Source organism: Carica papaya, chromosome 9 (assembly GCF_054855325.1).
Source record: "Carica papaya isolate Zhongbai chromosome 9, ASM5485532v1, whole genome shotgun sequence".
In the NCBI taxonomy this organism is placed as follows: domain Eukaryota; kingdom Viridiplantae; phylum Streptophyta; class Magnoliopsida; order Brassicales; family Caricaceae; genus Carica; species Carica papaya.
Genome location: NC_142317.1, coordinates 11,931,271 through 11,958,989, shown reverse-complemented (window position 1 = coordinate 11,958,989; position 27,719 = coordinate 11,931,271). Strand labels below are relative to the sequence as shown.

The following is a 27,719-nucleotide window of genomic DNA, read 5'->3' as shown; positions in this document are numbered from 1 at the left end:
AAATACATACATTCTTTCTCTATCCCTCCCCCTCTCGTCATTTGTTTCCTTGTGCATGCACACTACTCCTCTGCTTTTCGTTCTAATATCAAGTAAAATGCCCTGACACCTTGACTCACATTTGCGAATAAACCAGCGGACCATAGTTCCAGTCGCGCGTAATGTCAAACGCTCTATCTTCAAAAAAGAGGGTGCAACACGAGTACTTCCCAGGAGGTTACCAATCCTAGTACTACTCTCGCCCAAGCACACTTAACTATGAAGTGCTGATTAAATCCGGTGTATAAGTGCTAGTATGATCGCACCCCTTTGATTTTGCACTGCAAATACATACACTCCTTGTCCTTCCCTTCCCCCTCCCGTCATCTGTTTTTTTTTTTGTGCATATTGCACCTCTGCTTCTCATTCTAATATCAACTATAATTCCTCGGCCCCTTGACTCACATTTGCGAATAAACTAGCAGACCATAGTTCTAGTCGAGCGTAATGTTGAACGCCCATCTGCAAAAAAATTGGTGAAAAACGAGAACTTCCCAAGAGGTCACTCGTCCTAGTACTGCACTTGCCCAAGCACAGTTAACTGTAGATTTATGATGGGATCCGGTGTATTAGTGATGGTATGATCGCACCCCTTTGATTCCGCACTACAAATACATACACTCCTTATCTTTCCTTCCCCCCTCCCGTCATTTGTTTCCTTGTGCATGCACACTGCACCTTTGCTTCTCGTTCTAATATCAAGTAAAATGCCATGGCACCTTGACTCATATTTGTGTATAAATCAGGGGACCATAGTTCCACTCGCGCGTAACGTCGAATGCCCCATCTGTAATAAAATGGGTGCAACACGAGAACTTCCCAAGAGGTCACCTATCCTAGTACTACTTTCGCCCAAGTACAATTAACTACGAAGTTCTGATGGGATCAGGTGCATTACTACTGGTATGATCGCACCCGTTTCATCACGTGTTGTAAATAGATATACTCCTTCTCCACCACCCCCCCCCGTCCGTCATTTGTTTTCTTGTACGTGCACACTGCACCTCTGCTTCTCATTCTAATATCAAGTAAAATGTCCGGGCGCCTTGACTAACATTTACGAATAAACCAGCGGACCATAGTTCCAATCGAATGTAACGTTGAACGCACCATCTACAAAAAAATTAGTGAAAAGTGAGGACTTCCCAAGAGGTCACTCGTCCTAGTACTGCACTTGCCTAAGCACAGTTAACTGTAGAGTTCTGATGGGATCCGGTGCATTAGTGATGGTATGATCTCACCCCTTTGATTCCGCACTGCAAATACTTACACTCCTTTTCCTTCCCTCCCCCCTCCCGTCATTTGTTTCCTTATGCATGCACACTGCACCTTTGCTTCTTGTTCTAATATCAAGTAAAATGCCATGGCACCATGACTCACATTTGCGAATAAACCAACGGACCATAGTTCTAGTCGCACGTAACATCGACTGCCCCATCTTTAAGAAAATAGGTGCAACACGAGGACTTCCTAAGAGGTCATCTATCCTAGTACTACTTTCGCCCAAACACAATTAACTACGGAGTTCTACTGGGATCTGGTGCATTACTACTGGTATGATCGCACCCATTTCATCACGCACTGCAAATAGATATACTCCTTTTCCATGCCCCCTTCTGTTATTTGTTTTCTTATGCGTGCACACTGTACCTCTGCTTCTCATTCTAATATCAAGTAAAATGTCATGGCGCCTTGACTAACATTTATGAATAAACCAGCGGACGATAGTTCCAGTGAGCGTAATGTCGAACGCCCCATTAGAAAAAGAAAGGTGCAACATGAGGACTTCCCAGGAGGTCACCTATCCTAGTGCTTCTCTCAGCCAAACACACTTCACTGCGAAGTTCTGATGGGATCCGGTGCATTAGTGCTGGTAGAATCGCACTCGTTTTATTTTGTACTACAAATACATACACTCCTTCTCCTTCCCTCCCAACTGCCATCATTTGTTTTCTTGTTCGTGTACAATACACCTCTGCTTCTCGTTCTAATATCAAGTTAAATGTCCCGGTACCTTGACTCACATTTGCGAATAAACTAGCGGACCCTAGTTCCCATCGCGCTTAATGTCAAATACCCCATCTGCAAAAAGATGGGTACAACACAAAAACTTCCTAGGAGGTCACCCATCCTAGTACTACTCTCGCCTAAGCAAACTTAACTACAAGTTCTGATGGGTTTCGGTGCATTAGTGCTGGTATGATTGCACCTGTTTGATTCCGTGCTGTAAATACATACACTCCTTCACCATCCCTGCCCCTCCCGTGATTCGTTTCCTTGTGCGTGCCCACTGCACCTCTGCTTCTCGTTCTAATATCAAGTAAAATGCCCCGGTGCCTTGAATCACATTTGCGAATAAACTACCAGACTATAATTCCTGTCGCGCGTAACGTCGAATGCCCCATCTGCAAAAAAATGGGTGCAATATAAGGATTTCCCAGGAGGTCACTCGTCCTAGTTCTGCACTCGCCCAAGCACAGTTAACTGTGGAGTTCTGATGGGATCCGGTGCATTAGTGCTGGTATGATCGCACCCCTTTTATTCTGCGTTGCAAATACATACACTCTTTCTCCATCCCTCCCCCTCCCGTCATTTGTTTCCTTGTGCGTCCACACTGCACCCCTGCTTCTCGTTTTAATATCAAACAAAATACCTCGGTGCCTTGACTCACATTTGTGAATAAGCTAGCAGACCATAGTTCCAATCGCGCGTAATGTCGAACGCCCCATTTGTAAAAAAAAATGGGTTCAACAAGAGGACTTCCCAGGAGTTTACCCATCCTAGTACTGCTCTTGCCTAAGCACACTTTGCTGCGGAGTTTTAATGGGATCTGGTGTATTAGTGCTGGTATGATCGCACCCGTTTGATTCTGTGATGTAAATACATACACTCCTTTTCCTTTCCTCCCCCATCCCTTCATCTGTTTCCTTGTGTGTGCACACTACACATCAGCTTCTCGTTATAATATCAAGTAAAATGTCCCAATGGATCATAGTTCAAGTCAAGTGTAACGTCAGATGCGCCATCTGCAAAAAAATGGCTGCAACACGAGGACCTCTAAGGAGGTCACCCGTCCTAGTGTTACACTCGCCCAAGCACACTTAACTGCGGAGTTATGATTGGATCCGATGTATTAGTGTTGGTATGATCGCACCCGTTTCATTCCGCACTGCAAATACATACACTCCTTCGTCATCCCTCTCCCTTCCATCATTTATTTCTTTGTGCAAGCACACTGCACCTCTGCTTCTCATTCTAATATCAAGTAAAATGCCTTGGCACTTTGTCTCACATTTATGAATATACCAGTAGACCATAGTTCCTATCGCGCGTAACGTCGAACACCCCATCTGCAAAAAATGGGTGCAACACGAAGACTTCCCAGGAGGTCACTCATCCTAGTATTACACTCGCCTAAGCATAGTTAACTGTGGAGTTCTGATGGGATCAAGTTCATTAGTGTTGGTATGATTGCACCCCTTTGATTCTGCGCTGCAAATACATACACTCATTCTCCTTCCCTCCCCCCTCCCGTCATTTGTTTCCTTATGCGTGCACACTGCACCTCCTCTTCTCGTTCTAATATCAAGTAAAATACCCCGGCCCCTTGACTCACATATGCAAATAAACCAGCGGACCACAGTTCTAGTCGTGCATAACGTCGAACGCCCCATCTTCAAAAATATGGGTTCAACACAAGAACTTCCCAAGAGTTCACCCATCCTAGTACTACTCTCGCCAAAGCACAATTAACTGCAAATTTCTGATGAGATCCGGTACATTACTACTGGTATGATCACACTCGTTTCATCATGCATTGCAAATAGATACACTCCTTTCGTCATTTGTTTCATTGTGCGTGCACACTGCACTTCTGCTTCTCGTTCTATTATCAAGTAAAATGCTCGGGCACTTTGACTCACATTTGCGAATAAACCAACTGACCATAATTTTAGTCAAGCTTAACGTCGAACGCCCCATCTGCAAAAAAATGGGTGTAACACGAGGACTTCCTAGGAGGTTTCCCATCCAAGTGCTACTCCCAGCCAAACACACTTCACTACGGAGTTCTGATTGGATCCGATGCATTAGTGCTGGTAGAATCGCACTCGTTTCATTCTGCACTGCAACTACATACACTCCTTCTCATTCCCTCCCAACTTCTATCATTTGTTTCCTTGTATGTGCACACTGCACCTCTGCTTCTCATTTTAATATCATGTAAAATGCATCGACACTTGACTCACATTTGCGAATAAACCAATGGACCATAGTTCTAATTGTGCGTAACGTCGAATGCCTCATCTGCGAAAAAATGGGTACAACACGAAAACTTCCTAGGAGGTCATCCATCATAGTACTACTCTCACCCAAGCAAACTTAACTACAAAGTTCTGATGGGATCTAGTTCGTTAGTGCCGGTATGATCCCACCCGTTTCATTACGCGCTGCAAATACATACACTCCATCTCCTTCCCTCCCCCTCCCGTCATTTGTTTCTTTGTGCGTGCACACTGCACCTCTGCTTCTCATTCTAATATCAAGTAAAATGCCCCGGTACCTTGACTCACATTTTCGAATAAACCAGCGACCATAGTTCTTGTCGAGCATAATGTCGAACGCCCCATCTACCAAAAAATGGGTGCAACACGAGGACTTCCTAGGAGATCTCCCATCCTAGTGCTACTTCGGCCAAGAACACTTCACTGTGGAGTTCTGATGGGATCCGGTGCATCAGTACTGGTACAATCGCACTCGTTTCATTCTGCACTGCAAATACATACACTCATTCTCCTTTCCTCCCAACTCCCATTATTTTTTTCCTTGTGTGTGCACACTGCACCTCTGCTTCTCATTCTAATATTAAGTAAAATTCTTCGGCGCCTTGACTCACATTTGCGAATAAACCAGTGGACCATAGTTCTAATTGAGTGTAACATCGAACGCCCCATCTGTTAAAAAATGGGTACAACACAAAAACTTCCTAGGAGGTCACCCATCCTAGTACTACTCTCGCCCAAGTAAACTTAACTACAAAGTTCTGATGGGATCTGATTCGTTAATGTTGGTATGATCCCACCTGTTTCATTACGGGCTGCAAATACATACACTCCATCTCCTCCCCTCCCCCTCCCATTATTTGTTTTGTTGTGCGTGCACATTGCACCTCTGCTTCTCGTTCTAATATCAAGTAAAATACCCCAGTACCTTGACTCACATTTGCGAATAAACCAGCAAACCATAGTTCCAGTCGAGTGTAACGTCGAATGCCCATCTGCAAAAAAATTGGTGCAACACTAGTACTTCCCAAGAGGTCACCCATCCTAGTACTATTCTCGCCCAAGTAAAATTAACTACGGATTTCTAATGGGATCCGGTGCATTAGTGCTGGTATGATCACACTCGTTTAATTCCACGCTGCAAATAAATATACTCCTTTTCCTTCCCTCCCCTCTCTCGTCATCTATTTCTAATGGGATCCGGTGCATTGGTGCTGGTATGATCACACTCGTTTGATTCCACGCTGCAAATAAATATACTCCTTTTCCTTCCCTCCCCTCTCCCGTCATCTATTTCTTTGTGCGTGCACACTGCACCTCAGTTTCTCGTTCTAATATAAAGTATAATGCCCCAGTGCCTTAACTCATATTTGTGAATAAACCAGCGGTCCATAGTTCTAGTCGAGCGTAACGTCGTACACTCCATCTGTAAAAAAAAGGGTGCAACACGATGACTTTCCAGGAGGTCAACCGCCCTAGTACTTCACTCGCCCAAGCATACTTAACTGCGGAGTTCTGATGGGATTCGGTGCATTAGTGCTAGAATGATCGCAACCGTTTCATTCTGCGCTACAAATAAATACATTCCTTCTCCTTCCCTCCCCCTTCCGTCATTTATTTCCTTGTGCGTGAGCACTGCACCTCTGCTTCTCATTCTAATATCAAGTAAAATGCTCCGGCGCCATGACTCACATTTGTAAATAAACCAGTGGATCATAGTTCCAATCGAGCGTAACGTCGAACGCCCCATCTGCAAAAAATTGGATGCAACATGAGGATTTCCCAAGAGGTCACCCATCCTAGTGCTACTCTCACCCAAGCACACTTCAATGAGGAGTTTTGATGGGATCTGTTGCATTAGTGCTGGTAGAATCGTACCCATTTCTTTCTGCACTGTAAATACATACACTCCTTCTCCTTCCATGCCCCCTCCCGTCATTTGTTTCTTTGTGCATGGACATTACATCTTTATTTCTCATTCTAATATCAAGTAAAATACCCCGGAGCCTTGATTCACATTTGTGAATAAACCAGCAGCTCATAGTTCCAGTTGCGCGTAACGTCGAATGCCCCATCTGCGAAAAAATGGGTACAACACGAAAATTTCCTAAGAGGTCACCCATCCTAGTACTACTCTTGCTCAAGCACAATTAACTACGGAGTTCTGATGGGATCCAGTTTGTTAGTGCTGGTATGATCCCACCCGTTTGATTCCGCGCCGCAAATAGATACACTCCTCTTCCTTCCCTCCCCTCTCCTGTCATTTATTTCCTTATGCGTGCACACTGCACCTCAGCTTCTCGTTCTAATATCAAGTAAAATGCCCTGGCTCCTTGACTCATATTTACGAATAAACCAGCGGACCATAATTCCAGTCGAGCATAATGTCGAACGTCTCATCTACTAAAAAATGGGTGCAACACGAGGACTTTCCAGGAGGTCACCCGTCCTAGTACTACACTCGCCCAAGCCTACTTAACTGCAGAGTTCTGATGGGATCCGGTGCATTAGTGCTGGTATGATCACATTCGTTTCATTCGGTGCTGCAAATACATACACTCATTCTCCTTCCTTCCCCCTCCCATCATTTGTTTCCTTGTGCGTGCACACTGCACCTTTGCTTCTCGTTATAATATCAAGTATAATGCCTCGGTGCCTTAACTCACATTTGCAAATAAACCAGCGGTCCATAGTTCCAGTCAAGCGTAACGTCGAACGCTCCATCTATAAAAAAATGGGTGCAACACGAGAACTTCCCAAGAGGTCACCCGTCCTAGTACTACACTCGCCCAAGCATACTTAACTGCGGAGTTCTGATGGGATCCGGTGCATTAATGCTGGTATGATCGCACCAATTTCATTTCGCGCTTCAAATACATACACTCCTTCTCCTTCCCTCCCCCTCCCGTTATTTGTTTCTCTGTGCGTGCACACTGCACCTCTGCTTCTCATTCTAATATCAAGTAAAATGTCTCGGTGCCTTGACTCACATTTGTGAATAAACCAGCGGACCATAGTTCCAGTCGAGCGTAACTTTGAACGCCCCATCTACAAAAAAATGGGTGCAACATGAGGATTTCCCAGGAAGTCACCCATCCAAGTGCTACTCTCGCCCAAGCACACTTCAATGAGGAGTTCTGATGGGATCCGTTGCATTAGTGCTGGTAGAATCGCACCCGTTTCATTCTGGACTGGAAATACATACACTCCTTCTCCTTCGTCCCCCCTCCCGTCATTTGTTTCCTTGTGCGTGCACACTGTACCTCTATTTCTCGTTCTAATATCAAGTAAAATACCTCGGAGCCTTGACTCACATTTGTGAATAAACAAGTAGATCATAGTTCCAGTCCCGCGTAACGTCGAACACCCCATCTGCGAAAAAATCGGTACAACATGAAAACTTCCCAAGAGGTCACCCATCCTAGTACTACTCTCGCCCAGCACAATTAACTACGGAGTTCTGATGGGATCCGGTGCATTAGTGCTGGTATGATCACACCTATTTGATTCAGCGTTGCAAATATATACACTCATTTTCCTTCCCTACCCTCTCCCGTCATCTGTTTCCTTGTGCGTGCACACTGCACCTTAGCTTCTCGTTCTAATATCAAGTATAATGCCCCGGTACATTAACTCAAATTTGCGAATAAACCAGCGGTACATAGTTCTAGTCGAACATAACGTCGAACGCATCATCTGCAAAAAAATGGGTGCAACACAAGGACTTCCTAGGAGGTCACTCGTCCTAGTATGACACTCGCTCAAGAATACTTAACTACGGAGTTCTGATGGGATATGGTGCATTACTGCTGGTATGATCGCACCCGTTTCATTCTGCGCTGCAAATACATACACTCATTCTCCTTCCTTCCCCCTCCCGTCATTTATTTCCTTGTGCATGCACACTGCACCTTTGCTTCTCATTATAATATAAAGTAAAATGCTACTGCGCATTGACTCACATTTGCGAATAAACTAGTAGACCATAGTTCTAGTCGCGCGTAACGCCGAATGCCCCATCTACAAAAAAATAGGTGCAACACGAGGACTTTTCAGGAGGTCACCTATCCTAGTACTACTCCCGCCCAAGTACACTTCACTACAGAGTTCTGATGGGATTCGGTGCATTAGTGTTGGTATGATTGCAACCGTTTCATTCCACCATGCAAATACATACACTCTTTCTCCTTCTCCCCCTCCCCCCATCATTTGTTTCCTTTTGCATGCACACTGCACCTCTGCTTCTCATTCTAATATCAAGTAAAATGTCCTGGTGCCTTGACTCACATTTGCGAATAAACCAGCGGACCATAGCTCTAGTCGCACGTAACGTCGAATGCCCCATCTGCAAAAAAATGGCTACAACACGAGGACTTCCTAGGAGGTCACCCATGTTAGTACTACTTTCGTCCAACCACGCTTTACTGAGGAGATTTAATGGGATCTTGAGAAATAGTTCTAGTATGATCGCACACATTCTAGTTTGCGTCGCAAATACATATTCCCCTTCTACTTCCCTCTCCCCTCCCGTCATTTGTTTCGCTGTTCGCGTACCTCACCGCTGCTTCTAGTTCTAATATCAAGCGAAATGTCCCAGTACCTCGACTCTTGCACATATGAACGGATCGCCCGCCGCACCTCATTTTTTATTTTTTTTATTATGTAAATACTCGTAATGATACTCTTATCATGTGAAAGGCTTTAATTGAAGGCGCAAAAGATATTAAAAAAAATGCCCTGGCGCCGTGACTCATGTTTGTGAATGAACCGGCGGACTGTCTCTCCGATCTCGCGTAATGTTTAACGCTCCATCTGCAAAAAGAAGAGTGTAACACGAGGACTTTCTAGGAGATCAACCATCCTAGTACTCTGCCCAAGCACGCTTAACAGCGGAGTTTTTATGGGATCTAGTGAACTAGTGCTGTTATGATCGCTCCCATTCTAGTTTGCACCGCAAAGACATATACCCCTTCTTCTTCCCTCCCCCCTCCCATCATTTGTTTTACTGTGCGCACACCTCACCTCTGCATCTAGTTCTAATATCAAGCGAAATGTCCTGGCACCTCGACTCATGCCCATATGAACGAATCGTGCCACACCTCCTTTTTCATTATTCTACTATGTAAGATGTTTGCAAGCATACTCTTACCACCAAAGGACACTTAACTGCAGAGTTCTTATGGGATTCAGTGCATTAGAGCTTGTCTGATCGCACCCGTCTCATTCTGCGCTACAAATGCATGTACCCCTTCTCCTTCCCTCCCCTCTTCCGTCATTTATTTCGCTATAGGTGCAGACCTCACCTCTACTTCTTATTATAATATCAAGCGAAATGCCCCGGCACCTAGACTCATGCCCGTATGAACGGATCGCTTGCCACACCTATGTTTTCGTTGTTCCACTATATAAAATACTCGTAATAACACTCTTATCACGTAGTGGGCTTTAATTGAATGTATGAAAAATATTAACTAAAATTCCCCGGTGCCGTGACTGACGTTTAAAAATGAACCGACGGATCGTCGCTCCGATCCCACGTAACGTTTAACGCCCTGTCTACAAAAAGAATGGTGCAACACGAGGACTTCTAAGGAGGTCATCCATCCTAGTACTGCTCTCACTCAAGCACGCTTAACTGCGGAGTTCTGATAGGATCCGGTGAATTAGTGCTGGTATGATCGCACCTGTTCCATTTCGCGCTGCAAATAGATGTACCCCTTCTCCTTCCCTCCCCTCTTCTTTTAATTTTAATTTCAAGCAAAATTCTCCGGCAGCTCGACTCACACCCAAATGTAATGACCGCCCACTGCACCTCATTTTTCGTTATTCTACTATGTAAGATGCTCGTAATGAGACTCTTATAACGTGGTGGATTATAAATAAATGCATGAAAAATATTAAGCAAAATGCCCTAACACCACGACTCATGTTTGCGAATGAACTGACGGATGGTGGTTCCTTTCGCGCGTAACGTTTATTGCCTCATGTGCAAAGAAACAGGTGCAACACAAGGACTTTCCAAGAGGTCAACCATCTTAGAACTACTCTCACCAAATGACACTTAACTGCAGAGTTCTTACGGGATTCAGAGCAATAGTGCTGGTCTGATAGCACCCGTCCCATTCTACACTACAAATGCATGTGCCTCTTCTCCTTCCCTCCCCCCTCCCCCCGTCCTCGTCATTTGTTTTGATGTATGCGCACACCTCACCTCTGTTTCTAGTTCTAATATTAAGGGTAATGCTTCGGCGCCTCGACTCATGCCCATATAAATGGATCGCCCACCGTACCTATATTATCATGTTTCTACTATATAAGATACTCATAATAACAATCTTATCACGTGATGGACTTTAATTGAATGCACAAAAAATATTAAGCAAAATGCCCCGGCGCCGTGACTCACGTTTGTGAATGAACCGTTGGACTATCACTCTGGTCCCACGTAACGTTTAATGCCCCATTTGCAAAAAAAATGGTGCAACACGAGGACTTTTCAGGAGGTCACCCATCTTAGTACTATTCTCGCCCAAACACGCTTAACTACGGAGTTCTGATGGGATACAATTAATTAGTGTTGGTATGATCGCACTCGTTCCATTTCACGCTGGAAATACATGTACTCCTTCTCATTCCCTCCCCTGTCTAGTCATTTTTTTTCGCTGTGCGCGCATGCCGCGCACCTCTTCTTCTAATTCTAATTTCAAGAGAAATACGCTGACAGCTCGACTCACACCTAGATGAAATGACCGCCTGCCGCACCTCATTTTTTGTTGTTCTACTATGTAAAATGCTCATAACGGACTCTTATAACGTAGTGGAATATAAATGAATGCACGAAAAGTATTAAGCAAAATACCCTAACGCCGCGACTCACATCTGCGAATGAACCGACAAACCATGGTTCCTTTTGCGCGTAACGTTTATTACCTCGTGTGCAATGAAACAGGTATAACACGAGAACTTTACAAGAGGTCAACCATCTAAGAACTACTCTCACCAGAGGACACTTAACTATAGAGTTCTTACAAGATTCAGTGGAATAGTGCTGGTGTAATAGCACCCGTCCTATTCTACACTACAAATACATGTGCCCCTTCTCCTTCCCTCCCTCTTCCCGTCATTTATTTTGTTGTACGCGCACACCTAACCTCTGCTTATAGTTCTAATATCAAAGGAAATGCCCCAATGCCTCGACTCATGCCCATATAAATGGATTGCCCGCCGCAATTTTGTCTTCGTTGTTCTACTATATAAGATACTCGTAATAACACTCTTATCACGTGATGGGCTTTAATTGAATGCACAAAAAATATTAAGCAAAATGCCCTTGCGCTGTGACTCACGTTTGCGAATGAACCATCGGACTGTCCCTCTGGTCTCGCGTAATGTTTAACGCCCCGTCTGCAAAAAAAAGGGTGCAACACGAGGACTTCCTAGGAGGTCACCCATCCTAATCCTACTCTCGCCAAAGAATGCTTAACTGTGGAGTTCTGATGAGATCCGGTAAATTAGTGCTGGTGTGATCGCAACCGTTCCAGTTCACGTTGTAAATACATATACCCCTTATCCTCCCTTCCCCCCTCTTGTCATTTGTTTCGCTGTACACGCACGCCTCACCTCTTCTTCTATTTCTAATATCAAGCGAATTGTTCTGGTGCCTCAATTCATGCCCATATGAATGGATCACCTGCCGTACCTCTGTTTTTGTTGTTTTACTATGTAAGATACTCGTAATAACACTCTTACACGTGATGAGATTTAGTTGAATGTACGAAAAATATTAAGCAAAATACCCTGGCATCGTGACTCACATTTGTGAATGAACCGGCAGACCGTCGCTCCGGTCTCGCATAACGTTTAAGGCCTCCTCTATAAAAAGAATGGTGTAACACGAGTACTTCTCAGTAGGTCACCAATCCTAGTACTACTCTCGCCTGAGCACGCTTAACTGCGAAGTTCTGATGGGATCCAGAGAACTAGTACTGGTATGATCGCACCCTTTATTGTTTGCGCTGCAAATACATATGCCGCTTCTCCTTCCCTCTTCCTTTTAGTCAATTGTTTTGCTGTATGCGTACCTCACCTCTGCTTCTAGTTCTAATATCAAGCGAAATACTCCGGCGCCTCGACTTATACCCATATGAATGGATCCCCCATCGCACCTTGTTTTTTGTTATTTTACTATTTAAGATGCTCGCAGCACCTTGTTTTTCGTTATTCTACTATTTAAGATGCTTGCAATGACACTCTTATTGCGTGATGCAATTTAGTTGAATGCGCAAAAAATATTAAGCAAAATGCCCCAGCACCGTGACTCACGTTTGCGAATGAACCGGCGGACCGTCGCTCTGGTCCCGCATAACGTTTAACGTCATGTCTATAGAAAGAAGGGTGCAACATGAGAACTTCTCAGGAGATAACCCATCCTAGTACTACTCTCGCCCAAGAACGCATAACTGCGGAGTTCTGATGGGATCTGGTGAACAAGTGTTGGTATGATCACACCCTTTTTATTTTGCGCCGCAAATACATACGCCCCTTCTCCTTCCCTCTCCCTTCCTGTCATTTGTTTTGCTGTGCGCGCACCTCACCTCTTCTTCTAGTTCTAATATCAAGCGTAATGCCCTGGTGCCTCGACCCATGCCCATATGAAGGGATTGTCCACCGCACCTTATTTTTTGTTGTTCTACTATTTAAGATGTTCGCAATGACACTCTCATCACTTGAGGGGCTTTAGTTGAATACGCAAAAAATCTTAAGCAAAATGCCCCGACGCCGTGGCTCACGTTTGTTAATGAACCGGCAGACCGTTGCTCCGGTCTCGCATAACGTTTAGTGCCCCGTCTACAAAAAGAAGGGTGCAACACGAGGACTTCCCAGGAGGTCACCCATCCTAGTACTACTCACGCCCAAGCACGTTTTTCTGCAAATTTCTGATGGGATCCGGTGAACTAGTACTGGTGTAATCGGACCCTTTCTTGTTTGTGCCGCAAATACATATGCCCCTTCTCCTTCTCTCTCCCCTCCCGTCATTTATTACGCTGTGCGCGCACCTTACCTCTGCTTCTAGTTCTAATATCAAGCGAAATACCCCGGCGCCTCGACTCATGCCCATATAAGCGGATCACCCGCCGTACCTCATTTTTCGTTGTTATACTATGTAAGATGCTCGCAATGACACTCTCATCACGTGATGGGCTTTATTTGAATGTGCGAAAAATATTAAGCAAAATGCCTCGGTGCTGTGACTCACGTTTGCGAATGAACTGATGGACCGTCACTTCGATCTCGGGTAACATTTAATGCCTCCTCTGCAAAAAGAAGGTTACAACACGAGGACTTCCCAGGAGGTCACCCATCCTAGTACTACTCTCGCCCAAGCATGCTTTACTGTAGAGTTCTGATGGGATCTGGTGAACTCGTTCTGGTATGATTACACCCTTTCTTGTTTATGCCTCAAATACATATTCCCCTTCTCCTTCTCTATCCCCTCCCATCATTTGTTTCGCTGTGCGCACACCTCTCTTTTGTTTCTATTTCTAATATCAAGTGAAATGCTCCGGCGCCTTGACTCATGCCCATATGAACGGATCCTCTGCTGCACCTCATTTTTCATTGTTCTAATTTTTAAGATGCTCGCAATGACACTCTTACCACATGGTGGGCTTTAACTGAATGTGCAAAAAATTTTAAAAAAAATGACCTGGCACTGTGATCACGTTTGCAAATGAACCAACAGATCATTGCTCTAGTCTCATGTAACGTTTAATGCCCCATCTGCAAAAAGAAGGGTGCAACACAAGGACTTTCCAGGAGGTCACCCATCTTATTACTATTCACGCCCAAACACGCTTTTCTGCAGAGTTCTAATGGGATCCGAGAACTAGTGCTGGTATGATCGCACCCTTTCTTATTTGCGCCGCAAATACATATGCCCCTTCTCCTTCTCTCTCCCATTCCATCATTTATTTCATTGTGCGTGCACCTTACCTCTGCTTTTAGTTCTAATATCAAGTGAAATGTCCCGGCGCCTCAACTCATGCCCATATGAACGGGTCACCTGCCGCACCTCGTTTTTGTTGTTCTACTATGTAAGATGTTCGCAATGACACTCTCATGACGCGATGGGATTTAGTTGAATGCACGAAAAATATTAAGCAAAATGTCCTGGCGCCGTGACTCTTGTTTATAAATGAACCAGCGGACCGTCGCTCTAGTCCCATGTAACGTTTAACGCCTCCTCTGAAAAAAGAAGGGTGCAACACAAGGAATTAACAAGAGATCACCCATCTTAGTACTACCCTCACCCAAGCCCGCTTAACTGTGGAGTTCTAATGGGATCTAGTGAACTAGTGCTGGTATGATCGCATATGCTTTGGTTCGTGCCGCAAATACATATACTCCTTCTCCTTCCCTGTCCCCTCTCGTCAATTGTTTCGTTGTGTGTGCACCTTACCTCTTCTTCTATTTCTAATATCAAGCGAAATGCCCTAGCGCCTCGACCCATGCCCATATGAACAGATCGCCCATTGTACCTCATTTTTCTTTGTTTTACTAAGTAAGATGCTCACAATGACACTCTCATGAAGTGATGGACTTTAGTTGAATGCGCGAAAAATATTAAGCAAAATACCCCGGCACCATGACTCACGTTTGCAAATGAACCGGTGGACCGTCGCTCCAGTCCCGCATAAAGTTTAACGCCTCGTATGCAAAAAGAAGGGTGCAACACGAGGACTTCCCAATAGTGACTCACCCTAGTACTGCTTTCGCCCAAGCACACTTAACTGCGGAGTTCTGATGGGATCCGGTGAACTAGTGCTGGTATGATCGCACCCGTTCTAGTTTGCACCGCAAAGACATATACCCCTTCTTCTTCCCACTCCCTCCCATCATTTGTTTCGCTGTGCACGCATCTCACCTCTGCATCTAAATCTAAAATCAAGCGAAATGTCCCGGTGCCTCGACTCATGCCATATGAACGGATCGTGGCACTCCTCCTTTTTCGTTGTTCTACTATATAAAATACTCGCAAGGACACTCTTATCATGTGATGGGCTTTAATTAAATGTGCCAAAAAATTAAACAAAATGCCCCAGCACCGTGACTCACATTTGTGAATGAACCGGTGGACCGTCGCTCCGGTCTCGTGTAATGTCGAACACCCTATCTACAAAAAAATGGGCGCAACATGAGAAATTCCCAAAAGGTCACCCATCCTAGCACTACTCTTTTCCAAGCACACTTAACTGTGGAGTTCTGATGGGATCTGGTGCATTAGTGTTGGTATGATCTCGTACATTTCATTATGCACTGCAAATACATACACTCTTTCTCCTTCCCTCCCTTTGCCCGTCATTTGTTTCCTTGTGCATGTACACTGCACCTCTGCTTCTCGTTCTAATATCAAGAAAAATGCCCTGGCACTTTGATTCACATTTGCGAATAAACGAGTGGATCATACTTCCAATCGCGGTAACGTCGAACGCTCCATCTGCAAAAAAATGGGTGTAGCACGAGGACTTCCCAGGAGATCACCCATCCTAGTACTACTCTTACCTAAACACACTTAACTATGGAGTTCTGATGGGATCCAATCATTAATGCTGGTATGATCGCACCCGTTTCGTTCCGCACTGCAAATATATACACTCCTTCTTCTTCCCTCCCCCATCCCGTCATATGTTTCCTTTTGCGTACACACTGCACCTCTGCTTCTTATTCTAATATCAAGTAAAATACCCCGGCGCCTTGACTCACATTTGCGAATAAAACAATGGACCATAGTTCCAGTCATGCGTAACATCGAACGCCCCATCTGCAGAAAAAATTAGTGCAACATGAGGACTTCCCAAGAGGTCATCTATCCTAGTACTACACTCGCCCAAGCACACTTAACTACGGAGTTCTGATGGGATCCAGTGCATTAGTGTTGGTATGATCGCACCCGTTTCATTCTGTGTTGTAAATACATACACTCCTTCTTCCCTCCCCCCTCCCATCATTTGTTTCCTTGTGTGTGCAAACTACACCTCTACTTCTCGTTCTAATAATAAGTAAAATGCCCTAATACCTTTACTCTCATTTGCGAATAAACCGCGGACCATAATTCCAGTCATGCGTAACGTGTAACTCCCCATTTGCAAAAAAATGGGTGCAACACGAGGACTTTTCAGGAGGTCACCCAATCCTAGTATTACTCTCGCACAAGCACACTTAACTACGGAGTTCTGATGGGATCCGATGCATTAGTGCTGGTATTATCCCACCCATTTCACTCCACGCTGCAAATACATACACTCATTCTCCTTCCCTTCCTCTCCCGTCATTTATTTTCTTCTGCATGCACACTGCACTACTACTTCTTGTTCTAATATCAAGAAAAATGCCTCGACACCTTGATTCACATTTATGAATAAACGAACAGATAATAGTTCTAATCGTGCGTAATGTCGAACGCCCCATCCGTAAAAAAATGGGCAACACTAGAACTTCCCAGGAGGTCATCCATCCTAGTACTACTCTTGCTCAACCAGACTTAACTGCGGAGTTCTGATGGGATCCGGTAAACTATTACTGGTATGATCTCAACCGATCTAATTTACGCCGCAAGGACATATGCCCCTTCTCCTTCCCTCTCCCCTCCCGTCATTTGTTTTCCTGTGCGTGTACCTCACCTCTTATTATAGTTTTAATATCAAACGAAATGCCCCAACACCTCGACTCATGCCCATATGAATGGATTGCTAGCCGTACTTCTTTTTTTTTGTTCTACTGTGCAAGATACTAGTAATAACACTATTATCACGTGATGGGCTTTAATTGAATGCACAAAAAATAATAAGCAAAAATGCCCCGGCGCCGTGACTCACGTTTGCAAATGAACTGGCAAGCCGTCGCAAATGTCCTCGCGTAACGTTTAATGCTCCATTTGCAAAAAAAATGGTACAATACGAGGACTTTCTAAGAGGTCACCCATCCTAGTATTACACTCACCCAAAAACGCTTAACTGTGGAGCTCTGATGGGATCCAGTGAATTAGTGTTGGTATGACTCACGTTTGCGAATGAACTGACACACCGTTGATCTAGTCTCACGTAATGTTTAACGCCCTGTCTGTAAAAAGATGGGTGTAACACGAGAACTTTTCAGGAAGTCACCCATCTTAGAACTACTCTCGCCCAAGCACGCTTAACTGTAGAGTTCTGATGGGATCTAGTGAATTTGTACTAGTATTATCGCACCTTTTCTAGTTTGCGCTGGAAATACATATACCTCTTCTCCTTCCCTCCCTTCTCCCGTCATTTGTTTCACTGTGCGCGCATACCTCACCTCTACTTCTAGTTCTAATATCAAGTGAAATGCTCCCATGCCTCGACCCAGATGAATGGATTGCCCGCCGCACCTTTGTTTTCATTTTTCTATAATGAAAGATACTCGTAATAACACTCTTATACGTGATGGGCTTTAATTGAAAGCACGAAAAATATTAAGCAAAATGCCCTAGCCCGTGACTCACATTTACGAATGAACCAGCGGATTGCGCTTTGGTCTAGCGTAACGTTTAACGCCCCATTTATAAAAAGATAGGTGCAACACGAGAACTTCTCAGGAAGTCACCCATCTTAGTACTACTCTCGCCCAAGCATGCTTAACTGCGGAGTTCTGATGGGATTCGGTGAATTAGTACTAGTATGATCGCTCCCATTCTAGTTTACGCCGCAAAGACATATACCCTTCTCCTTCCCTCCCCCCTCCCGTCATTTGTTTTACTGTGTGCGTACCTCACCTCCTCTTCTAGTTCTAATATCAAGCGAAATACCCCGCGCCTCGACTCATGCCCATATTAACGGATCGTGCCGCAGCTCGTTTTTTATTTTTCTACTATGTAAGATGCTCGCAAGGATACTCTTATCACGTGGTAGACTATAAATGAATGCACGAAAAATATTAAGCAAAATGGCTTGACACCGTGACTAACGTTTGCGAATGAACTGACGGACCGTGGTTCCGGTCGCGCGTAACGGTTTATTGCCTCGTGTGCAAAACAATAGATGCAACACGAGAACTTTCCAAGAGGTCAACCATCTTAGTACTACTCTTACCAAAGGACACTTAACTGTAGAGTTCTTATGGAATTCGATGCATTAGTGCTGGTCTGATCGCACTCGTCCCATTCCTCGCTACAAATACATGTGCCCCTTCTCCTTCCCACCTCCCTTCCGTCTTTTCTTTCGTTGTACACGCACACCTCACCTCTGGTTATAGTTCTAATATCAAGTGAAATGCCTCGGCGCCTCGACTCATGTCCATATGAATGGATTGATTGCCGCACCTCTGTTTTCATTGTTCTACTATTTAAGATACTCGCAATAACACTCTTATCATGTGATGGGCACTAACTGAATACACAAAATATATGAAGCAAAATGCCTCAGCGCTGTGACTCACGTTTGCAAATAAACCAGTGGACCGTCACTCCGGTCCCACGTAACATTTGCCACATCTTCAAAAAGAAGGGTGCAACACGAGGACTTCCAAAAAGGTAACCCATCCTAGTACTACTCTCCCCTAAAAATGCTTAATTGTAAAGTTCTGATGGGATCCGCCGAACTAGTGCTGGTATGATCGCATCCATTCTAGTTTACGCTACAAATACATATATCCCTTCTCCTTCCCTCTCCCCTCCAATCATTTGTTTCACTGTACGTGTGCCTCACCTCTGCTTCTAGTTCTAATATCAAGCGAAATGCCCCGGCACCTCGACTCATGCCAATATGAATGGATCGCCCGCCACACCTCATTTTTCATTATTCTACTATTTAAGATGCTCATAATGACACTCTTATCACGTGATGGGCTTTAATTGAAAGCGCAAAAAATATTAAGTAAAAGGCTCCGGCGCTGTGACTCACATTTGCGAATGAACTGGCAAACCGTCACTCTAGTCCCACATAACGTTTAACGCCCCGTTTGCAAAAAGGCTTGTGCAACACGAGAACTACTTAAGAGGCCACCCATCCTAGTACTACTCTTTCCCAATCACACTTAACTGCGGAGTTCTGATGGGATCCGGTGAACTAGTGCTGGTATGTTCGCACTCGTTCTGGTTTGCACCGCAAATACATATACCCCTTCTCCTTCACTCTCCCCTCCCATCATTTGTTTCTCTGTGCTCACACCTTACCTATGCTTTTAGTTCTAATAGCAAGCGAAATGCCCCGGCATCTCGACTCATGTCCATATGAACGAATCGCCTGCCACACCTCGTTTTTCGTAAAAAGGGTGCAACACGAGGACTTCTCAAGAGGTCACCCATCCTAGTACACATAACTGCAGAGTTCTGATGGGATCCGGTGAATTATTGCTGGTACAATCACCCTTTCTTATTTGCGTCGCAAATACATATGTCCCTTCTCTTTCCCTCTCCCCTACCGTCATTTGTTTCGCTGTGCTCGCACCTCACCTCTCCTTATTGTTTTAATATCATCCGAAATGGCTCGATGCCTCAATACATGCCCATACGAACGGATCGCCCGCCACACCTCTTTTTTTGTTGTTCTACTTTTTAAGCTCCTCACAATGATACAATTATCACGTGATGGGCTTCAATTGAGTGTTGAAAAAATCTTAAGCAAAATACCCCAAGGCCGTGACTTACGCTTGCAAATGAATCAGCGGACCATCGCTCCGATCTCATGTAACATTTAATGCCCAGTCTGCAAAAAGAAGGGTGCAACACGAGGACTTCCCAAGAGATCACCCATCCTAGTACTACTCTCGCCCATGAACGTTTAACTGCGAAGTTTTGATGGGATCTGGTTAACTAGTGCTGGTATGATCGCACCCATTCTTGTCTGTGCCGTAAATACTTATACTCATTCTCCTTCACTCTCCCCTCCTGTCATTTATTATGCTGTGTGCGCACCTCACCTCTTCTTCTAGTTCTAATATAAAGCGGAATGCTCCGGCACCTCGACTCATGCCCATATGAACGGATCGCCCGCCATCTCTCATTTTTCGTTATTCTACTATTTAAGATGCTTGCAATGACACTCTTATCACGTTATGGGCTTTAATTGAATGCTAAAAAAATATTAAGAAAAATACCCCGATGCTGTGACTCACGTTTGCAAATGAACCGGTGGACCATCGCTCCGGTCCCGTTGAAATCTTAACGCCTCGTCTGTAAAAAAAAAGGGTGCAACACGAGAACTTCCCAAGAGATCACCCATCCTAGTACTACTCTCGCCCAAGCACACTTACCTGCGGAGTTTTGATGGGATACGGTGAACTAGTGCTGATATGATCACTCCCGTTCTAGTTTATGCCGCAAGTACATATACCCCTTCTCCTTCCTTCTCCCCTCTCGTCATTTGTTTCGCTATGCGTGTACCTCATCTCTGCATCTAATTCTAATATCAAGCAAAATACCCCGGTGCCTTGACTCATGCCCATATGAATGGATAGCGCCGTACCTCGTTTTTTGTTGTTCTACTATGTAATATGCTCGCAAAGACACTCTTATCACGTGATGGGGTTTAATTGAATACGTGAAAAATATTAAGCAAAACGTCCGGTACCGTGGCTCACGTTTGCGAATGAACTGGCGAATCGTCACTTCAGTCCTGCATAACGTTTAATACCCACTTTGCAAAAAGAAGGATGCAACACGAGGGCTTCCCAGGAGGTCACCCATCCTAGTACTACTCTCGCCACAGCACGCTTGATTACGAAGTTCTGATGGGATTCGGTGAACTAGTGCTGGTACGATCGCAACCATTCTGGTTTGCGTTGTAAATACATATACTCCTTCCCCTTCTCTCTCCCTTCCCATCATTTATTTTGTTGTGCGCGCAACTCACCTCTGCTTCTAGTTCCAATATCAAGCGAAATGCCCTGGTGCCTCGACTCATGTCTATATGAACGAAGCACCCGCCGCACCTCCTTTTTCGTTGTTCTACTATGTAAGATGCTCGCAATGATGCTCACAACATGTGATGGGCTTTAATTTAATGTACAAAAAATATTAAGCAAAATATCCCGACACCGTGACTAATAATTGCGAATGTACTGGTAGATCCTCACTCTGGTCCTGCGTAACATTTAATGCCTCGTCTACAGAAAGAAGGGTGCAACATGAGTACTTGCCAAGAGGTCACCCATCGTAGTACTACTCTCGTCCAAGCACCCTTGACTGCGGAGTTCTGATGGGATCTAGTAAAATAGTACTGGTATGATTGCACTCCTTCCAATTTACGCCACAAAGACATATACCACTTCTCCATCCCTCTCCTTTCCCGTCATTTGTTTCGCTGTGTGCGCAACTCACCTCTGCTTCTAGTTCTAATATCAAGCGAAATGCCCCGATGCCTCAACTCATGTCTATATGAACGGAATATCCGCCGCAACTCCTTTTTCGTTGTTCTACTATGTAAGATGCTCTTAATGACACTCTCAACACGTGATGGGTTTTAATTTAATGCACAAAAAATATTAAGCAAAATGTCTTGGTGTTGTAACTCACGTTTGCGAATGAACCGGCAGATCGTCGCTCCAGTTTTGCGTAACATTTAACGCCCCGTCCACAAAAAGAAGGGTGCAACACGAGTACTTCCCAAGAGGTCACCTATCCTAGTACTACTCTCGCCCAAGCACCCTTGACTGCAGAGTTCTGATGGGATCTAGTAAACTAGTGCTAGTATGATTGCACCCCTTCTAATTTGCGCCGCAAAGACATATACCAATTCTCCTTCCCTCTCCTTTTCCATCTTTTGTTTCGCTGTGCGCACAACTCACCTCTACTTCTAGTTCTAATATCAAGCGAAATACCCTGACACCTCAACTCATGTCCATATGAATGAATCGCCCGCCGAACCTCATTTTTTGTTGTTCTACTATTTAAGATGCTCGCAATGACACTCTCATCACGTGATGGGCTTTAATTGAATGGACAAAAAGTATTAAGCAAAATGCCTCGGCGTCGTGACTCACATTTGCTAATAAACCGACAGACCGTCGCTCAAGTCCTGCGTAACATTTAACGCCCCGTCTACAAAAAGAAGAGTACAACACAAGCACTTCTCAAGAGGCCACCCATCTTAGTACTACTCTTACCCAGGCACGTTTAACTGCAGAGTTCTGATGGATCTAGTGAACTAGTGCTGGTATGATCACACCCCTTCTACTTTGGCCCGCAAAGACATATATCCCTTCTCTTTCCCTCTCCCTTCCCATCATTTGTTTCGTTGTGCACACAACTCACCTCTACTTATAATTCTGATATCGAGTGAAATGCCCCGGCGCCTTAACTCATGTCTATATGAACGGAACACCCACCCACCTCCTTTTTTGTTGTTCTACTATGTAAGATTCTTGTAATAATAATCTTATCTCCTTCCCTCGCCACTCTTGTCATTTTTCTCGTTGTGCGTGCACCCTGCACCTCTACTTCTAATTCTAATATCAAACAAAATGCCCCGGTGACTCGACTCACGCCCAGATGAAATGAATGCATGAAAAAAATTAAGCAAAATGCCCTGACACCTCGACTCACGTTTGCGAATGAACCAATGGACCATGGTTCTGGTCGCGCATAACGTTTAATGCCTCGTGTGCAAAAAAATGGGTGTAATACGAGGACTTTTCAAGAGGTCAACAATCTTAGTACTACTCTCACCAAAGGACACTTAACTACAAAGTTCTTATGGGATTTGGTGCATTAGTGCTGGTCTGATCGCACCCATCCCATTCTGCGGTACAATGGCATGTGCCCCTTCTTGTGCTGATCTGATCGCACCTGTTCTATTCCGTGCTATAAATGCATGTGCCCCTTCTCCTTTCCTCCCCCTCTCGTCATTTATTTCACTGTACGCGCACCCCTCACCTCTGCTTCTAGTTCTAATATCAAGCGAAATGCCTTAGCGCATCGACTCATGCCCATATGAACAGATCACCCGCCGCACTTCTATTTTCGTTGTTCTACTATGTAAGATACTTGTAATAACACTCTTATCACGTGATGGGCTTTAATTGAATGCACAAAAAATATTAGGCAAAATGCCCCAGCATCGAGACTCACGTTTGTGAATGAACTGGCAGACCGTCGCTCCGGTCCTGCACAACGTTTAACGTCCTGTCTGCAAAAAGAAGGGTACAACACGAGGAATTCCCAGGAAATCACCCATCCTAGCACTACTCTCGCCCAAAAGGCTTAACTGCGGAGTTGTGATGGGATTCAGTGAATTAGTGTTGGTATGATCGCACCTATTCCATTTTGCACTACAAATACATATACCCCTTCTCCTTTCCTCTCCCCTCCTGTCATTTGTTTTGCTGTGCGCGCACCCCGCATCTCTGCTTCTAATTCTAATATCAAGTGAAATGCCCTGGCGCTCGACTCATGCCCAGATGAACGGACCGTCCGCCACACTTCGTTTTTTATTATTTTACTATGTAACCTGTTCATAATAACATTCTTATCACGTGGTGGACTATAAATGAATAGCTCCAAGACTCACGCCAGCGAATGAACCAGTGGACTGCGTCTCCGGTCGTGCGTAATGCTTAATGCTCCATCTGGAAAAAGATAGGTGCAACACAATGATTCAGTGGGATTCAAAGGACACTTAACTATAGAGTTCTTATGGGATTCCGTGCATTAGTGCTGGACTAATCGTGCCCGTCCCATTCCCCGCTACAAATGCATGTACCCCTTCGCCTTCCCTCCCCCCTCCGATCATTTGTATCATTGTACATACACACCTCATCTCTGTTTCTAGTTTTAATATCAAGCAAAATGCCCCGGCCATGCCCAGATGAACAGATCACTCGCCGCCCCTCTGTTTTCATTGTTCTACTATGTAAGATACTCGTAATAACACTCTTATCACATGGTGGGATATAATTGAATGCACGAATAATATTAAGCAAAATGCTCCGGCACCATGATTTATGTTTGCGAACGAACCAGCAGACTGTCACTCCGGTCTTGCGTAACGTTTAACGCCATGTCTGCGAAAAAAAATGTAACACGAGAACTTTCCAAGAGGTCACCCATCCTAGTACTACTCCAGCCCAAGCACGCTTAATTGTGCATTTTGATGGGATCCAGTGAATTAGTGCTGGTATGATCACACCAATTTTAGTTTGTATACCCCTTTTACTTTACTCTCCCCTCCTGTCATTTATTTCGTTGTGCGCGCACCTCACCTCTGTTTCTAGTTCTAATATCAAGCGAAATACCTCAGCGCCTCGACTCATGCCCATATTAATGGAACACTCGACGCACCATGTTTTTCATTATTCTACTATGTAAGATGCTTGCAATGACACCCTCATCACATGATGGGCTTTAGTTGAATGGGCAGAAAATATTAAGTAAAATTTCCCGGTACCGTGACTCACGTTTGCGAATGAATCGGCAGACCATCACTCCGGTCCTGCGTAATGCTTAATGCCCCATTTACAAAATGAAGGGTGCAACACGAGGACTTCCTAGAAGGTCACCCATCCTATTACTACTCTCTCCCAAGCGCGCTTAACTGCGGAGTTCTGATAGGATCAGGTGAATTAGTGCTGGTATGTTCGCACCATTTTTTGTTTTCACCACAAATACATATGCCCTTTCTTCTTCCCTCTCCCCTCCAGTCATTTGTTTTGCTGTGCATGCACCTCACCTCTGTTTCTGGTTCTAATATCCAGCCAAATGCCTCGACGCCTCAACTCATGCCCATATTAATGGATCACCCGCCGCACCTCGTTTTTTATTGCTCTACAATTTAAGATACTCGCAATGACAATCTTATCACGTGATGGGCTTTAATTGAATGCGCAAAAACTTTTTGTTCTAATATCAAGCGAAATTTCTCGGCAGATTAACAGACCGCTCGTCGTATCTCTGTTTTCATTGTTCTACTAATTAAGATGCTCGTAATGATACTCTTATCATGTGGTGGAGTATAAATGAATACACTAAAAATATTAAACAAAATGCCTTTGCACCATGACTCATGCTAGCGAATGAACCGGTAGACCACGGCTCCCTATTGCGCGTAACGTTTAACGCTATGTCTGTTAAAAGACAGGTACAACACAGGGACTTCCAAGGAGGTCACCAATCCTAGTACTACTCTCGTCCAAGCACCCCTAACAGTGGAGTTCTATTTGAATTTGGTGCATTAGTGCTGGTATGATCGCACCAGTTTCATTATGCGCTTCAAATAGATATACCCCTTTTCCATCCCTCTTCCCTCCCGTCATTTGTTTCGCTGTGCATGCCCACTGCACCTCTATTTCTAGTTCTAATATCAACTGAAAGGCCCCGGTGCCTCGACTGATGCGTAGATGATCGAACTGCACCTATATTTTTGTGTCTTACTATGTAAGATGCGCTCGACTCATGCCCAGATGAACGGATCGCTCGCTACACCTTTGTTTTCGTTGTTATACTTTGTAAGATACTCGTAAGAACAATCTTATCACGTGGTGGACTATAAATGAATGCACAAAAAATATTAACAAAAATATCCAAGTGCCGCGACTCATGTTTACGAATGAACCTACAAACCATGGATCCGGTCCTGCATAACGTTTACTGCCCCGTCTGCAAAAAGACGGGTACAACACGAGGCCTTTCCAGGAGGTCACCCATCCAAGTACTACTCTCGCTCAAGAACGCTTAACTGCGAAGTTCTGATAGGATCTTGTGAATTAGTGCTGGTATAATTACACTTCCATTCCGCACTGCAAATACATATACCCCTTCTCCTTCCCTCACCCCTCCTGTCATTTGTTTTACTGTGCGCGCACACCACACCTCTGCTTCTAGTTCTAATATATAGCAAAATGCCCCAACGCCATGACTAACACCCAGATGAACGTACTGCCCGCCGCACCTCTATTTTTGTTATTCTACTAAGTAAAATACTTGTAATAATACTCTTATCTTGTAATGGAATATAAATGAATACACAAAAAATATTAAGCAAAATGCCCCGACGCTGTGACTCATGCAGGCGAATGAACTAGTGGACCGTATCTCCCATCGCGCGTAATGTTTAACGCCTCATCTGCAAAAAGACAACTGCAACAAGAGGACATCTCAAGAGGTCACCCATCCTAGTACTACTCTCGCCCAAGCACGCTTAACTATGAAATTCAATTGGATCCGATGCATTAGTGCCGGTATGATCGCACCCATTCCATTCCACGCTGCAAATACATATACCACATCTCCTTCCCTCTCCCCTCCCGTCATTTATTTTGTTGTGCGCGCACACCGCACCTCTATTTCTAGTTCTAATATCAAGGAAAATGCCCAATTGTCTCGACTCATGCCCAGATGAACAGACCGCCCGCCACAACTCTATTTTCATTATTCTACTACGTAAGATACTCGTAATGACATTTTTATCTCGTGATAGACTATAAATGAATGCATGAAAAATATTAAGCAAAATGTCCCAACGCCGCGACTCACACTGGCGGACTGTGGCTCTAGTCACGCGTAACATTTAACGCTCCGTCCATAAAAAGACGGGTGGAACACGAGGACTTTGTAGAAGGTCACCCATCCTAGTACCACTTTTACTAGAGCACGCTTAACTGCGGAGTTCGACAGGATCCGGTGCAATAGTGTTGGTATGATCGCACCCCTTCCATTCCATGCTGCAAATACATACCCCCTTCTTCTTCCATCCCCCCTCCCGTCATTTGTTTCGTTGTGCGTGCATACTACACATCTGTTTCTAGTTCTAATATCAAGCTAAATTTTTGGGCACCTCAACTCACGCCTAAATAAACGGACCGCCTGTCATACCTCGTTTTTTGTTGTTCTACTATGTAAGATATTCGTAATGACACTCTTATCACGTGGTTGACTATAAATGAATGCACGAATATTCTATCGCTGCGACTCACGCCGCGGACTATGGCTCCTATCGTGCATAATGTTTAAAACCCCATCCGTAAAAAGACAAGCGCAACACGAGGACTTCCCAGAAGGTCACCCATCCTAGTACTACTCTCGCCAAAACACGCTCAACTATGGAGTTCGATGGGATCCGATGCGTTAGTGCTAGTATGATTGCACCTCTTATATTTTGCGCCACAAATACATATACCCCTTCTCTCTCCCTCCCCCTTATTATTTGTTTCGCTATGCGTGAACAATGCACCTCTGCTTATAGTTCTAATATAGAGCAAAATGTTCCAGCACCTTGACTCATGCCTAGATATACAGACTACTCGTTGCACCTCGTTTTTCATTATTCTACTATGTAAGATGCTTGTAATGACACTCTTATCACGTGATGAACTATAAATGAATGCACAAAAAAATATTAAGGAAAATGTCTCGGCATCACGACTCACTCCGGGGGATAATGGCTCTGATCG

At 44.5% G+C, this 27,719-nt stretch overlaps 1 non-coding gene and 29 pseudogenes across 1 annotated transcript; all 30 read right to left on the bottom strand.

The window, feature by feature from the left end:
* Positions 1–188: 188 nt before the first annotated feature.
* LOC148239954 (5S ribosomal RNA) lies at positions 189–307 on the bottom strand (annotated as a pseudogene).
* Positions 308–837: 530 nt separating this feature from the next.
* Positions 838–956, bottom strand: LOC148239953 (5S ribosomal RNA; annotated as a pseudogene).
* Positions 957–1,807: 851 nt separating this feature from the next.
* On the bottom strand, positions 1,808–1,926 carry LOC148239952 (5S ribosomal RNA; annotated as a pseudogene).
* Positions 1,927–2,455: 529 nt separating this feature from the next.
* On the bottom strand, positions 2,456–2,574 carry LOC148239951 (5S ribosomal RNA; annotated as a pseudogene).
* Positions 2,575–5,325: 2,751 nt separating this feature from the next.
* Positions 5,326–5,444, bottom strand: LOC148239950 (5S ribosomal RNA; annotated as a pseudogene).
* A 312-nt stretch (positions 5,445–5,756) lies between these two features.
* On the bottom strand, positions 5,757–5,875 carry LOC148239949 (5S ribosomal RNA; annotated as a pseudogene).
* Positions 5,876–6,405: 530 nt separating this feature from the next.
* LOC148239948 (5S ribosomal RNA) lies at positions 6,406–6,524 on the bottom strand (annotated as a pseudogene).
* A 206-nt stretch (positions 6,525–6,730) lies between these two features.
* On the bottom strand, positions 6,731–6,849 carry LOC148239947 (5S ribosomal RNA; annotated as a pseudogene).
* A 205-nt stretch (positions 6,850–7,054) lies between these two features.
* Positions 7,055–7,173, bottom strand: LOC148239946 (5S ribosomal RNA). Its single transcript, XR_015816646.1, has one exon. It is a non-coding gene; the product is annotated as a 5S ribosomal RNA (ribosomal RNA).
* A 529-nt stretch (positions 7,174–7,702) lies between these two features.
* LOC148239945 (5S ribosomal RNA) lies at positions 7,703–7,820 on the bottom strand (annotated as a pseudogene).
* Positions 7,821–8,350: 530 nt separating this feature from the next.
* Positions 8,351–8,469, bottom strand: LOC148239944 (5S ribosomal RNA; annotated as a pseudogene).
* Positions 8,470–9,886: 1,417 nt separating this feature from the next.
* Positions 9,887–10,005, bottom strand: LOC148239943 (5S ribosomal RNA; annotated as a pseudogene).
* Positions 10,006–10,794: 789 nt separating this feature from the next.
* LOC148239942 (5S ribosomal RNA) lies at positions 10,795–10,913 on the bottom strand (annotated as a pseudogene).
* A 1,797-nt stretch (positions 10,914–12,710) lies between these two features.
* LOC148239941 (5S ribosomal RNA) lies at positions 12,711–12,829 on the bottom strand (annotated as a pseudogene).
* Positions 12,830–13,177: 348 nt separating this feature from the next.
* On the bottom strand, positions 13,178–13,296 carry LOC148239940 (5S ribosomal RNA; annotated as a pseudogene).
* A 348-nt stretch (positions 13,297–13,644) lies between these two features.
* Positions 13,645–13,763, bottom strand: LOC148239939 (5S ribosomal RNA; annotated as a pseudogene).
* Positions 13,764–14,110: 347 nt separating this feature from the next.
* LOC148239938 (5S ribosomal RNA) lies at positions 14,111–14,228 on the bottom strand (annotated as a pseudogene).
* An 814-nt stretch (positions 14,229–15,042) lies between these two features.
* On the bottom strand, positions 15,043–15,160 carry LOC148239937 (5S ribosomal RNA; annotated as a pseudogene).
* Positions 15,161–16,152: 992 nt separating this feature from the next.
* On the bottom strand, positions 16,153–16,271 carry LOC148239936 (5S ribosomal RNA; annotated as a pseudogene).
* A 202-nt stretch (positions 16,272–16,473) lies between these two features.
* LOC148239935 (5S ribosomal RNA) lies at positions 16,474–16,593 on the bottom strand (annotated as a pseudogene).
* An 856-nt stretch (positions 16,594–17,449) lies between these two features.
* On the bottom strand, positions 17,450–17,568 carry LOC148239934 (5S ribosomal RNA; annotated as a pseudogene).
* A 341-nt stretch (positions 17,569–17,909) lies between these two features.
* Positions 17,910–18,028, bottom strand: LOC148239933 (5S ribosomal RNA; annotated as a pseudogene).
* A 2,024-nt stretch (positions 18,029–20,052) lies between these two features.
* On the bottom strand, positions 20,053–20,171 carry LOC148239932 (5S ribosomal RNA; annotated as a pseudogene).
* Positions 20,172–20,520: 349 nt separating this feature from the next.
* Positions 20,521–20,639, bottom strand: LOC148239931 (5S ribosomal RNA; annotated as a pseudogene).
* Positions 20,640–20,984: 345 nt separating this feature from the next.
* LOC148239930 (5S ribosomal RNA) lies at positions 20,985–21,103 on the bottom strand (annotated as a pseudogene).
* Positions 21,104–21,451: 348 nt separating this feature from the next.
* On the bottom strand, positions 21,452–21,570 carry LOC148239929 (5S ribosomal RNA; annotated as a pseudogene).
* Positions 21,571–21,918: 348 nt separating this feature from the next.
* On the bottom strand, positions 21,919–22,037 carry LOC148239928 (5S ribosomal RNA; annotated as a pseudogene).
* A 348-nt stretch (positions 22,038–22,385) lies between these two features.
* Positions 22,386–22,503, bottom strand: LOC148239927 (5S ribosomal RNA; annotated as a pseudogene).
* Positions 22,504–24,797: 2,294 nt separating this feature from the next.
* Positions 24,798–24,916, bottom strand: LOC148239926 (5S ribosomal RNA; annotated as a pseudogene).
* A 2,382-nt stretch (positions 24,917–27,298) lies between these two features.
* On the bottom strand, positions 27,299–27,416 carry LOC148239925 (5S ribosomal RNA; annotated as a pseudogene).
* Positions 27,417–27,719: the final 303 nt, after the last annotated feature.